The sequence below is a fragment of the Apis cerana genome, linkage group LG14, assembly GCF_029169275.1.
Source record: "Apis cerana isolate GH-2021 linkage group LG14, AcerK_1.0, whole genome shotgun sequence".
Taxonomy (NCBI): domain Eukaryota; kingdom Metazoa; phylum Arthropoda; class Insecta; order Hymenoptera; family Apidae; genus Apis; species Apis cerana.
In genome coordinates this window covers 9,736,058-9,748,471 of record NC_083865.1, presented here as the reverse complement: position 1 = coordinate 9,748,471, position 12,414 = coordinate 9,736,058, and the positions used below count along the sequence as shown (strand labels likewise).

Below are 12,414 nucleotides of genomic sequence, written 5' to 3'. Positions count from 1 at the left end.
AATATGGATGGAGATAATAAGGAGATAAGAGAGGAGATTTTTTTTTCTCTTTTTGGATCGTTGGAGGAGATCACGCGAACGGTATGAAAAGTGTCGTGCGCGCGCGTTGTCACCGCAACAGGAACGCGCGGTTGGACGCGCGAATCGATAAGAGGCGAGTAAAACGTGCGGTTTTGCGCGCGAGTGTTAAGCTAAGTTGGGCCGCTTTTACTTTCACCTTTGTGGAAACGTGTGCCGCGCCCTGTCTTTACGGATCAATTATAATACGTCGATTAAACGTTTCGAAATTCCGAAGTCTGACCAGTCCTTATTACCCCGTATTTAAGAAGATTCTTAAATATACGTAATTTCTCTTCTTCTCACACTCTGTGCTCTTTCGCATCGAAGTAAAATTTAATTATCATTGATCAGCGAGAGATGGATGGTGGATTCGTTATTATCGAACGATCGAGATCGATCGAAGATAAGCCAGTTGCGTTCGTTTCGAACGAAAGAGATGTATATACGGAATTTTGCATAAACAGAAAATGAAATTCATACGCGTTCTATTAACTGAATATATCCCGACAAACGGGATACAAATTTAGACGTCCGCTTACGCGTCGTCTGCGCACTCGTTAGGTCGCTCTCGCGACTTTTCTAATATTTATTTTCCACCCGTCGTCTGGAAACGACAGTCAGGTGAGTCAGACGGATCGTAAAAGCCAAATGAAACTTTGCAGGCTTTTTTCTTCTTTTTTTTCTTCTTTATCTTCGATTTAAACGCTGCCGCGGGATCAGTGACGACTATCGCCGAGCGCTATTAGTCCGACAAGCATTCCTTACGAATTTTCGAACTGCCCCTCAGGTAGGATTTGACGAATTTCAGGAATCTCATCGCTTATCGGAGGAACTTTGTAACATCCTGCGACGAGGCGACAACGAGAAAAGTTTTCACGATAAGTAGAGAAAGACTGGCAGCTCTTCCTGCTAAATGTATTTTTACTCCCGTTGACTCATCGTTGAATTGCAAAAGGTCTGGCTCGGAACAACCGATTCGGTGCTTTGCCTCTTCTCTTTATCAGATTATGAAAAAAAATTCTACAGACCTGGAATAATAAATTTCCCGTATTGTTCCGTCTCGAAGATCGTAATCGTGGGACGTAGCTGAACGTAGCGATTGCACGCTTGTTACTGCTTTCACTAGCCACTCTTATATTAAATTCGTTATGGAGAATCCGTGATATTACGAAAAGAGCATCGGTATGCAGTTTAACGAACATTTACGTCTCATTATTCGTAATTCTATTCAATTTCCTTGATAGGCGGAGGATGAAATTACGGAAATTCAGCAGAATGAGACTACTATGCACCAATTCGCGTCAAAATCTTTTCAGAAGTGAATAAAGAATTACGATATGATTCGATCTTTTGCTCCAGAAAAATATTCGCAACGATATGCGCGCGTATTTAACGTTAATGCATAGAATGTATATAGATATATTATATAATATATATATTATATTCGAAGAAAATAACTGGTGCGCTATCGCAAAGGCGGTAGTTGTCAAACGAAGTCACTGACACAAACTCAATAGCGCCGATGAACTCTGACACAGGCGGAACGTGACTAAACGAAGAATTAATCAGCGAGTCACAAATCTTTATTTAACTTATGCGGAAAAGATTTAATGCAGGCTCAAAGGTGTTGATGCAATTTCTCCTCGGCGTATGATGAACCCACGCATCTTTTCCCTCCTTCCCGCTCTTTCGACGCTTGTCGTTTTCTCGCGAATAAATCGAGCCGCGACGACACTCGAAAACGGCTGGACGATGAATCATTGCGTTGACTAATTGAATTGTAATCAACGGAATGCACGAACGATGTGTTTTCGAGTTAAAAGTATTTTCGTATCGTTAATATTTATGCGAATTGACCTATTCACGTACGATGATATTTCGATCAGATTCATCGACTGCAAGTATATAATCGTTTCATATTTTTGAATTTTTTAAAGCTTTTTCATATTTATGATAGACGATGGATTCCTGGAAATAAACTTCGATTACATATACCATTTTGTTGTCATTTCCAACGTTACCGATTCAGGATGAAATAAAAGATTACTGCACCACGAATAAAAATTAGAATTAGATTAACATTCTTTACCACGTGCAAAAGAACGATAAATTTTAATGGATTAATAAAAGTAATGGATTACTTTTAAATTTAATAAATCCTAATGTTATAAATCATTATATGACATTAAGAAATTATAAAATTAATGAAATATAAGTAGAATATTAAAAATTATAATATTTAAATAATAAATATATATTCTACAAGTAAATATTTTATTATTAATATATCTATGGTCGTCTTTATCCGCTGAGCGGTTACCGAATGGGAAAAGGCATGAGTCAGTTTTATTTTGGCCGTTGTACTGTTTAGACGTATCGAGACTACGTGTGTTTGTTTTTGTGTATAATTTAAGGTTACGTACGAATTTCGTGTTCAAGATATTACGCATTCAATCGTGATTCTTTAAAATACATTTATTTGCCAGTGTTTGTAATATTTTCATTTATTTGTGAGTGTTTTAAATACGTTCTTTTACAAGTGTAACATTGTAGCAACAGTTTCGCGCGGTTTTATTCGCAAGTGCCAGTATATTTCGCCATTATTATGGACAGATGAGAAACTGCATCGTCACTATGCTATCTACGAACAGTAAGTCGCATGCTTTTTGCCCAGATGATTATTTTACATTGTCATAAAATTGTCATATCTTTCTTCAATTTTTTCAATTTGTACTTCATTTTTAATTATTTGTCCTACTTTTTGTTATAGATGTTTTATTCTACTTCCACATCTTATTTGATGATGTGTACAATAAATTCTCTAGAGTGGACCATAGCACCATCAATCGTAATATTCTTCGCATCAATGGTGAGTTGTATATATTTTTGTTCTTCTAGTTACTTAATTATATCGATAAAAAGTCCGAATCTATATGGATGATTGATAATATCTAGAATTTTGCAATGAATATAGTGATTTAATCCGTGAATGGTAATTTCGTTTTTGCGTTTTATTTATTACTTCGGACTAAAGCTGACTAAAGCTTCTTATACAGTATTCGTATTTCTAAATATTAATAATAAAAGTCTTTCGTTTTTCGTCTTTTATTTATTAAATAATTTGGAATATAGTGATAATAGTTTTATTTTTTTCTGTTCAAAATATATTAAATTTTACGTACAAGAAAGTTTTTTTTAAATTTCGGTTTAATTTTTTCTGTATCTGTTGCTAGGATTTTTGTTTGATTAGAAAATCTTGAGGTTAGATTTAAGTTTTAGTGGACATATATTTTAATAAAGAAGGAGATATAAGAAAAAGAGCAAATTATATATATAGAAAAAGTTATAATTATTTCTTTTTTTTTCTTAAGATTCAAGGATGGGAAATCATTTTTGTTACAATTTGACATAGTTCGTTTAATATCATAGTTGTATTTAGCAGATACATTCCGACTCATCATCATTCGAAATGGATAAATTACGATCTGAATCAAAATCGCGAACATTAATTTCGGTTTGAATCATACGATAGCTAAGTTTTCTGTTTGCGATAAACAACTAATTATTTAAATTACTTCTCTCCGTCTAGTATCATTTTCAGCATAGGAATATTTTTACTTTATCGACAGAGCATAAAGTAGATTTTACCGACTATGTGACTTCTGTTGCATATCTTTGCAAAAATACAAATTCTATGTAACGTTAGAACTTTTTTTTAAATTATTTAATCAAAACATAGCATCATTTACAAGTCTTATTATTTCGCATATTTAAATATATTTATTGTTACATTTCTTCCATCAATAATTATCCATCAAATGAAACAACAAAATGTAAATTACTTGTCAGAAAAATAATTCTTTTTATATACAGTCATACTTATTGCTCGCAAAAATCCACATTCGCATTTTAATTCGCATTGTAATTTCTTCCCTCGCGCATCATCTAGACGTTTACAAATTACACACCGAGTTTCTAACAGGCGTGGAATAAGATCCTTGTTGATTAATGCGAGCATTCCTACGAAATTCTCCTGTTGGCCTCCATCTAATTTCTGAATAGCTCCGCCCAGACATTGTTTCAACGGGAAAGGAAATCGATGCTCGAGAGTCAAGAAATCCTCGTTCATTTTGTTCGGGTAATTAAACGTGGAAATCGGCTGTCGCGCGTAAAAATAAGGCGCTGAACACGCGCGTTTCCGCTTCCTTTGTTATCGTAAAAGATCAAAAGAAAAAAAAGGAAAAAAAAAAAAGAAATCAATCGACCAATTTCGTCTCGAGATTTAACGATCCCCACGAACGTAGGGAGTCGAACGTAGACGAATATATTGGTCAAGGAAGCGAAGTCGTTCCCTGCCCTGCATATAAAATCCCCCCCTTCCCGATGATGCATATTCGAACGAAACTGGAATGCCTGGTTTCGCGCATCGAATGATATAAATAAACGAAGAGAGGCGATGCCTGGTGGGCAACATCGCGTTACATAACGCGATTTAACGGTCGAGAAGAGCGTGTCGACGGTGTTTCCGGTGTACCGGTGTCTTTCGGCCAGCCGGAAACCGCAGAGTGCACCAAAGTCGCGGAACGAAAATTACAAGCATATACCTTTTATAAGCAGCCTGACTGATAGTGGGGGTGGCGCAATGCGGCTACCCTGAATTGCATCCTCAAGAACGGATAAACAGGTCGCTGGAGATTTCCTAGTACCTTCATTCTCGAGGAAATGGTCATCCTTGACTCGATCATACGGGAACAACGTCTTCTCGGATCGTTTCCTAATTAAATACGATGACGCGTTTCGGAGAAATTGAAAGAAACATCGATAGAAGGTTTTGGTATTTCGTCCCATGAGCGAGAAAATTCATCGAGACTCGAGAGTTATAAATAAATATATATATATATATTTCACGGCTCAATTCGAGTCGAATTGCGCCTCCGATCTCGTCTCGTTCGACCATTTTACCGCAAAAACTCGCTGGGGAGGTCTTGGTGGATGCATCGGCTCAGGAGATCTCGTGCCACGGGTGAGCCGGAAAGAAAGTCTGGAAATGAGAGAGTTGAAGAGGTCTCTCCTCCTTCGAGTCGACTTCTTTCAGATGACGACCCGCGATAGAAGAGAAAGAGGAAAATTCTGGCCCGGCTTTCGGGGCCACCTCGACGTGTATATACGTCATCGTCGCTCGAGAAAATCCTCGTTTAGATGCCGAGCTACCTGCCTCTTCGAGCCTCGGTATCCACTCGACGCGCCTCTTCTTTCGTGCTTCAGAATCAGTCGACATAGTGAGCTTCCTTCTATATGCACATGCAGCCTGGACACCAGGTCGTTAATTTATCGCTACTCCCCGCTAGAATAACCTTGCTTTAACTCGTTACTGCGTTGCGATGTTAATTAGCATTTGAACAAAAAAAAATATATATATTTTCTTCGAACAATCTCACATATCTTCCGAAATATCAACGAGAAATTGGAATACACGATTTATCGCGATGATCGGACGACTTTATATATGGAAAATATTCCATTTGGAAAGTTTTCATCATCCAGATTCCGCGACACGGAAAAATGTTTGTTTCTCTGTGGAAATCTCTGGAGGGAGAAACGGATGGGGAAGAAACGGGGGTAACAACGTGGCCGAATCTGTCAGCCTAGTTCTTTGATCTACCGAGTGTAATGGTACCAGCATTCAGTTGCAACGGCGTGAAAAGTCTCTCGTTCTCCATGCGCTGGTATCCTCCCCTCCTCCTCCTCCTCCTCCTCCTCTCTTTCCTCCTCGCCCCCTCCTCTCGTGCCGCACAGCTTCGTTTCATCCTCCTACCCATGGTCCTGAACGCTTCTCTCGGTGAAACCAAACCCCCACCATTGGATCACGGTGTATCGAACGGTCTATGACGTCATTGAACTTTCCGTGACGTCACGCCACTGGTTCTCAACTCTCTTTTGGGAATAATCGCGCCGTTTCGTTACGTGTCATCGACCAAGCTGTGGGAAGCCTGTTCGACGCTTGTTTCGACTCGACACACGCGATGATATATAAGTTACATCGAAACGAAACGATCGAATCTCGATGAAATCGACCGATCGTGTTGAAACGAGTGTACGAGAACGGGTGAGCACCCTTTAACGAAGGCATTAATTTTACAAGATGAGAGCGTTGTCACTGAGACTATTAAGCCCAAGATTGATGCCCTATTGAGAGGCCACGGTTCCGTGATAATGGGTTCACTGTGAAGAATTCAAAGGGATGGTGGGACATTCGAACGAAATATTCTCTTATTGTTTCTCGATTTTTAATTAATCCTAGTCGAGAGACAGAAATAGGACACGGTAAAAAAAAAAATTATATTATACTCGCGTGTAAATTGCGTCGATCAGAGGGGAATCGAAGGAAAGATACAAATTGGGATATGTCGTGGATCACAGGGATCCCGATAACTCGGCTCGTCATTATACGCGTTATCGTTTTCATCGAATCGGGAACTCGAGTGGGCAGGTCTGTGGACACGTGTTTACTAGAAACGGAGGATGGTGGCAAAACCAGTGCCGCCAACCCTCCGAGGACCATTGATCTGAATATTCCCCGCGGTGACGTCACCCTCATCCAGCAGAAGCGGGTCAAACGTCACGAAAAATGGCCATGCTTCTAGGATGCTGGCCACGATTCAAGGATGGATATTTCCTTGGCCGATGGTGTTCCAAAATGGGAAAGCTCGCTTGCGCTTCGCTTTCCTCTCTCGATCGATCGACGACTCGTCGAAACGTCGATCGAACGTATCGTGAAAAAGTTGAAAGAAAGGAAGGAGAGGAGATACTGCTGCTCCCGTCGTATTCTCTTGTTGCGTACGTCGCATTGTCAAAGTGTCTCCTCCTAGGTGGATGAAGACCGGAGAGATAAAGGGAAGGACGGATGGTGCAGTGCACTGTGAAGAGGTCCTTGCAGCAAGAGAGGACTAAATTGCTTGTTTCTGGGAGAGTCGTGCAAGGGAGCGGTAACACGTTGAATTTTCAGAGATATTATTACGTAATGACACTCTTTTACCCCTAGCTTAGGTGCACAAGAAGGCCTCTGCACTTTTGTTCGGAGGCCTCGTTATTTCGAGGGGACGTCAGAAACTCGTACTCGTTACCAAGCGTGCATTGAATCGCCCGTGCGGCACACAAACTCGAGGGATTCTCGGATTTTCGACACACGGCCGCGCGCGCGATCTACCATCCCTTTTGTCCCTATTTTCCACTTTAATCCTCGAGTTCGGGTTAAAAGCAACCCGGACGAAAGACGAAAGACAATGCGCCTGTTTTTTTTTATGTTTTTTCTTTTCTTCCTTTTTTTTCTTTCTTTTATTTTTTCTTTTTTTTCATACCAATGTCGAATGGAATCAGCAAGCATCAAAGCGACTGGCGATCTTCTGGACCGAATGTGCGAGGGCGTATATCCACTCTGACCTTTTCCCTGATTCGAGATCAACCCGTTATTTCTACAAATAATACGCGATAAAATCTGGTGTAGCGTTACGTTCCACTCCATAATGATTAAATGGATGATACCTGGCACGATTAATTAAACCGTGCAACTTTTGAACATTGTGCATTAAATAATATAAGGAAATTCCTTTTCCAGATTTTTGGGTTAGGATAGGATAAAGGCGCATTATTTGCATGAAAGAAACAATATGTCGCAACCCAAAGGTTCCCTTCCCAAAGCTTTTCTCGCGCGAAATCATTTATTTCCTCGAAAGCTCTCCAAGGCTGACCGCGAGCAAGCAAGTTGTTTCTTGATAAATTGTTGATGAATTATTTAAGGAGGGCATCCAATATTCCCGAGCCCCGTTTCTCCCGATGGATCGCAACGAATGTTCCACGATTGCGAAAGGTTACGTCTCGCTCTGCTCATCAATGATTGCGCACGGCTCGTTAATTAACTTTTCCCCATCTTTAATTATCATATACTTGAATATTAAATAGAGAGCCGACCTAACCCAATTCCTTCCTTCCACCGTATCAGCAAAAATTGTAATTACGCTTCGATGAGAGAGAGAGAGAGAGAGAGAAAGAGAGATTGATAAATAACTCGACAAAAGCAAAAATCTGAGAATGCTCGCTTTTATCGTACGCTGGGAAATAATCAGCCGCCTGGTGAAAAGACCTCGGACGCTTATCTGCGTCGATCCAGAGTTCACTAACCCTAATATCGCATCGGCGTGTCCTCGGGAGAGATGGAACTGGAATTCGAAAGGTAGGAAGAGGAAGAGAGAAGGAAATGGAGGAAGGGAGAGGGAGACGGGATAAAAAGTAGAGAGAGAGAGAGAGAAAAAGGGAGAAAGGGGGACCAGGTGGAAGAGGGAACCGAAGAATAGACCGACATCGGCGGATTTACCAAACAGTCATGCGTGTGGGTGAACGGTGTGCTCGCGAGGTTGGTAAAAGGGGAGGAAAGGAAGAGCGCAGATTCCATCGTTTCTTCCCGGGTGGTTCCATCCCTCCTCCCTTTATCGATCCTCCTCCAGCGGAGCAGTAGCGCAACATCGTCGCTAGGAATCAGCAACGAGGACCATGTACCACCCGGCCGATAGAATTTGCCTCGATCCTCGCTTTTACCAATAAGTCTGATAAGTGCATTGCGTCACTCACTGTCCAGTTGCATGGTCACGGTGATCGCGTGTACGTACAATCGTGTACGATCGATCGATCGTTTCGTACATGTCGTATTGCACGAGGAATCTCATGAATGAATACAGCACGAGACTAATCGTCTCGATTCCATCTTCGAAATCCGATACGCGTCCGGCTTCTAAATTTCGATAGAGCTTGGCGTATACATTACGAAATATTTTCGATGAATAATCCGAAAGCTCTCGAAAATTCGGTTTGGCGAAAGCTGGAATACAGCCAGAAGCCTGCACCGAATCACGGGGAAAGAAACTTGGAAGATGGAACGGTGGTGAAACGGTTAGTATGGATGCGCAGTGCATGGACGCGCCTCCGTGAAATCCGAGCGAAAATATCGCGAAGGCGTCCCCGTGTAGTTACAACCCTGCGGCTGTAACGCGCAGGCGGTCGAAGTTCCTCGAAGACCGCCAAAAAGTATCGAGGTCGGACGGGTGATAGCGGATATTGCCGAGGCGTGGCGGAAACGACCGATTGGCGTCGAACAATCACGAGTCGGAGCCGTTGCGCGGTTCGGCTGATTGCAGGCGCGCAGTGCAGCCGCCGGTAGAAGCAGCCTCGCAGTCGCTGCTCGGCTATGTTTCAGCTGAGGTGAGCGCACGAGGGACGGCTCGTGTCGCCGCCGGTTCGTCCTCTTCTCGTGCTTTTTCCGTTCGTTTCTCGCCGCCTTTCTCCTCCATCCCCCTTCACGTGTGCATTCGATCGTGGACAAACGGGTCTCGTCGTCTGGCGCGATCATCGAACGAACCTAGTCTCACCAACGAACACGACGTAAGTGCTTCGTGACAGTCACCATGGTGTTGCTTAGATACCTAGATTTTTGTACTCGATGTGTGACGGCACGTAGTCGAGCAGCCGCTCGGTGTATTCGATTGATATTCGACGGGTGTTCTTTCTAACCGTAGAGAGAAGGGATGAATTGTTAACCGCAACAAATGGTAAGATCGACGAAGGCAGGAGTGTCAGTGTTTGGAAATGACTCGCGGTTATTTCGTTTGGAATGTGTTATCGCTCCGTGTCTTCGGCCGCCAATCGCTGCCTGTGTTTACATACACGGTCGAATCGTATGGTCTTCGTAAACTTCATAAATTCACACGAGTTCTCGAGAACGTGTTGCCTAATCAGGTAAATACTTTCCGATGTTAAACGCGACGATCATCGGGTTAATATCGATACACGTTTGAGTCATAAATTTTTATCACAAATTTGTACATCGTAATTTCTTTTTGTAAGAAAAAGAAAAATCGGATAGATTGTCCGGATATAATTCTCCTTTATCGAATCCTACCGTCGCATCGGAACGAACCGACCAGATATTTACCCGTCTGTTCAATCAAATATTGGTTGACGTAGCACGATAAAATTGTACACGAAATCGCGTGTTATTTCCGTCTTCTCAACCCTTTCCATCGCGTCTAAAGTTACGCGCTAGCAACACGTCGGGACTCGATAAACGATTCACGCGCGCACTTGCAACGTTAATGACACAATGAACGATCCGATGAATGGTCGATCGTTCTTCCCCGATCATTTCACCCCGTATTCGGGGAGAATAGAATCGCGAGTGAACGCGTTTGGCGACAAATCGGTGGAACGATTAAAGTCAAATTCGACCCCTGTTTGGCGGGTGTTGTGTCTCTCTGTCACGGCATCAGGTTTCGCGTGGAGTCACGTGAGGATGAGGAAAAGAGTGGGCAGATCGATTCTAATCGTGCAATACACGACAATCGAACGGCACAACAGGGAGGAAAAGCTGGCATAAAAATAGAAGGGAGAGCAGGACGTGTACTTGGCCGTAGCCTATACGATACGATGTTATCCTGCCGCGGTGGGTGTCCTTGTTCTTGCGACCGCCATTACGACGTGTCAAGGCGAGACGCATATGTACGTGTAATATTAGATCCGCACGATAATCGTCGCGATAATAGCGTAATAATCCCCCCCGAACATTGTTCGACCGTTCCTCCGCTTTATCTCCTCCCTCTCTTTTTTCCTCTCTCCCCTTCGTTTCCTCACCCACTTCACCCCTCCAATCTCGATGCGATACCGTATCGTAGATTTTTCTACGGATAACATCGTAGGAGATACGTGCTCCAGCTATCCTTCTCCCGTTTCCTCCGCGCTTCTCAAATTTTTTTCGCCGCGAGAAAAAGGCGGCCGTGATTATCCCGTGCAAGCTCGTCGAGTATTTTTTTCGAAGCGGCGAAAAAGAACGCGTGAATAACCTTGCCCTTGCTGGTAAAAACACCAACCCCAAGGTGGCGTGCTTTTCTGACGGTGTCGGATGTACATCAGTCGATATATCGACTTATTTCCGATAATGTATTGCGATTCGAAGCGATAACACGTACGAAACTGCACGCTTAGATAGTACACGTATGGTATACGTTACATCAGATATGCTCTTGTCTCGAAAAAAATATCGAATTTCTTGCTTCGGTTCTTTTTTTTTTCTCCTTATTTTTTTCTACGATGTTCCAGCTCGCATACCCGATCTTTTTTACGATTCGTTCGATCGCTGGTAGAACAACTCATTTGATATCTTTCCTCGTCTCGAGAATGGTAGTATAGAATTCCAGTATAGAATTCCAGTGGTAGTTTGCGTAGCATTCGTCATGATTATTCGATCGAATTCTTTTTTTCTCCCTCCCTTTAAATCTCGGCAGTGCACGATACTTTATATATTTATGATATTTATGATATTTCGTTATTTCTCCCAGTCATTTCTACGAACGAGTCTTATCGACATTCTTTTACAATTAAACGGCAAATTGATTAGCTTACATGTTATTCGATTTGAAATAAAATCTCGAGATATAACGAGGTCGTAAGATCGATCGTGAGTAGATTTTTCGTGTTGGAGAAATAAAAGAATCTCATATGAAATCCATAACGAGATGTTATCCATTCCGTTTTTTTCTCCTTCTGACGTATTTATCTATATACGTGATTTTTTTTCTTTATCTCTGAATATCTCTTTCTCTTCACGCCCTCGTATCACTTCTTCTTCTGCTAGAATCCCTTCGTTCTCCATTTTTTCCTTTTTTATTATAACCAAGTCGTTCAAGAAACTATTCTATTCGAGCGCTGAAATAAATTATCAGAGACTCGACAAACCGAAATTTAAATTGAAGGCAAACCCTTACATAGAAAGATCACTTCAGTTTCGACTCTATTAAGAATTACAGAAAGTTGTTGTCCGAATCAATGGTCGTTCCCTTAACTCGGGGATACCGTAGAAACTGCTATAATCGGATCACGAGAGACAGTGCCGCATCCCCGGAGCAAATTGCAGCGAAACGTTGGAGGGTACGCGACCCAGCCACAGGCGGCGTAACAGCTCGGCGTATTTCTAGAGCAGCTAGTTAAGAATAGCACGGCGAGTAGACGGTTGAATTAAATATAGTCGGTGAACGACCGGCTAGTATATTACGAAATTTCATCCAAGTCACGGAAATCCGTGAGGACGTTGTCCTGCCGGCGGCCACAATTTTTTCTCTCCCAGTAGAAAATAATCGATGAACAGAAATCGATCTAATCTAAATTGAATTGGGAACGCGTCTTCGATACGATCGATAAAATTTGACGTGCCCACGATTCTTGTTCCTCTCGATCGTCTGCGGCAGGGGTGGGAGGGGGTCGGGGCAGGTTTCGTTTCGTCGCGTTTCAGGAAGAAGACATTAACGAGGATTA

The 12,414-nt window shown here is 42.2% G+C and overlaps 1 protein-coding gene across 5 annotated transcripts in view; it reads left to right on the top strand.

Moving 5' to 3' along the window:
* Nucleotides 1–2,402: 2,402 nt before the first annotated feature.
* The window catches only part of LOC108000998 (uncharacterized), a 36,109-nt gene continuing 26,097 nt past the window's right edge, over nucleotides 2,403–12,414 (top strand). The window contains exons 1-2 of one of the 5 annotated variants that reach the window (XM_017061768.3): nucleotides 2,403–2,710; nucleotides 2,831–2,929. The gene's annotated coding sequence lies outside the window, so the exon portion shown is untranslated. Of the gene's footprint in view, nucleotides 2,711–2,830; nucleotides 2,930–9,083; nucleotides 9,847–12,414 lie in introns of those variants that run through there. The other 4 variants (XM_062084696.1, XM_017061769.3, XM_062084695.1 and 1 more) reach the window with 4 other exon arrangements.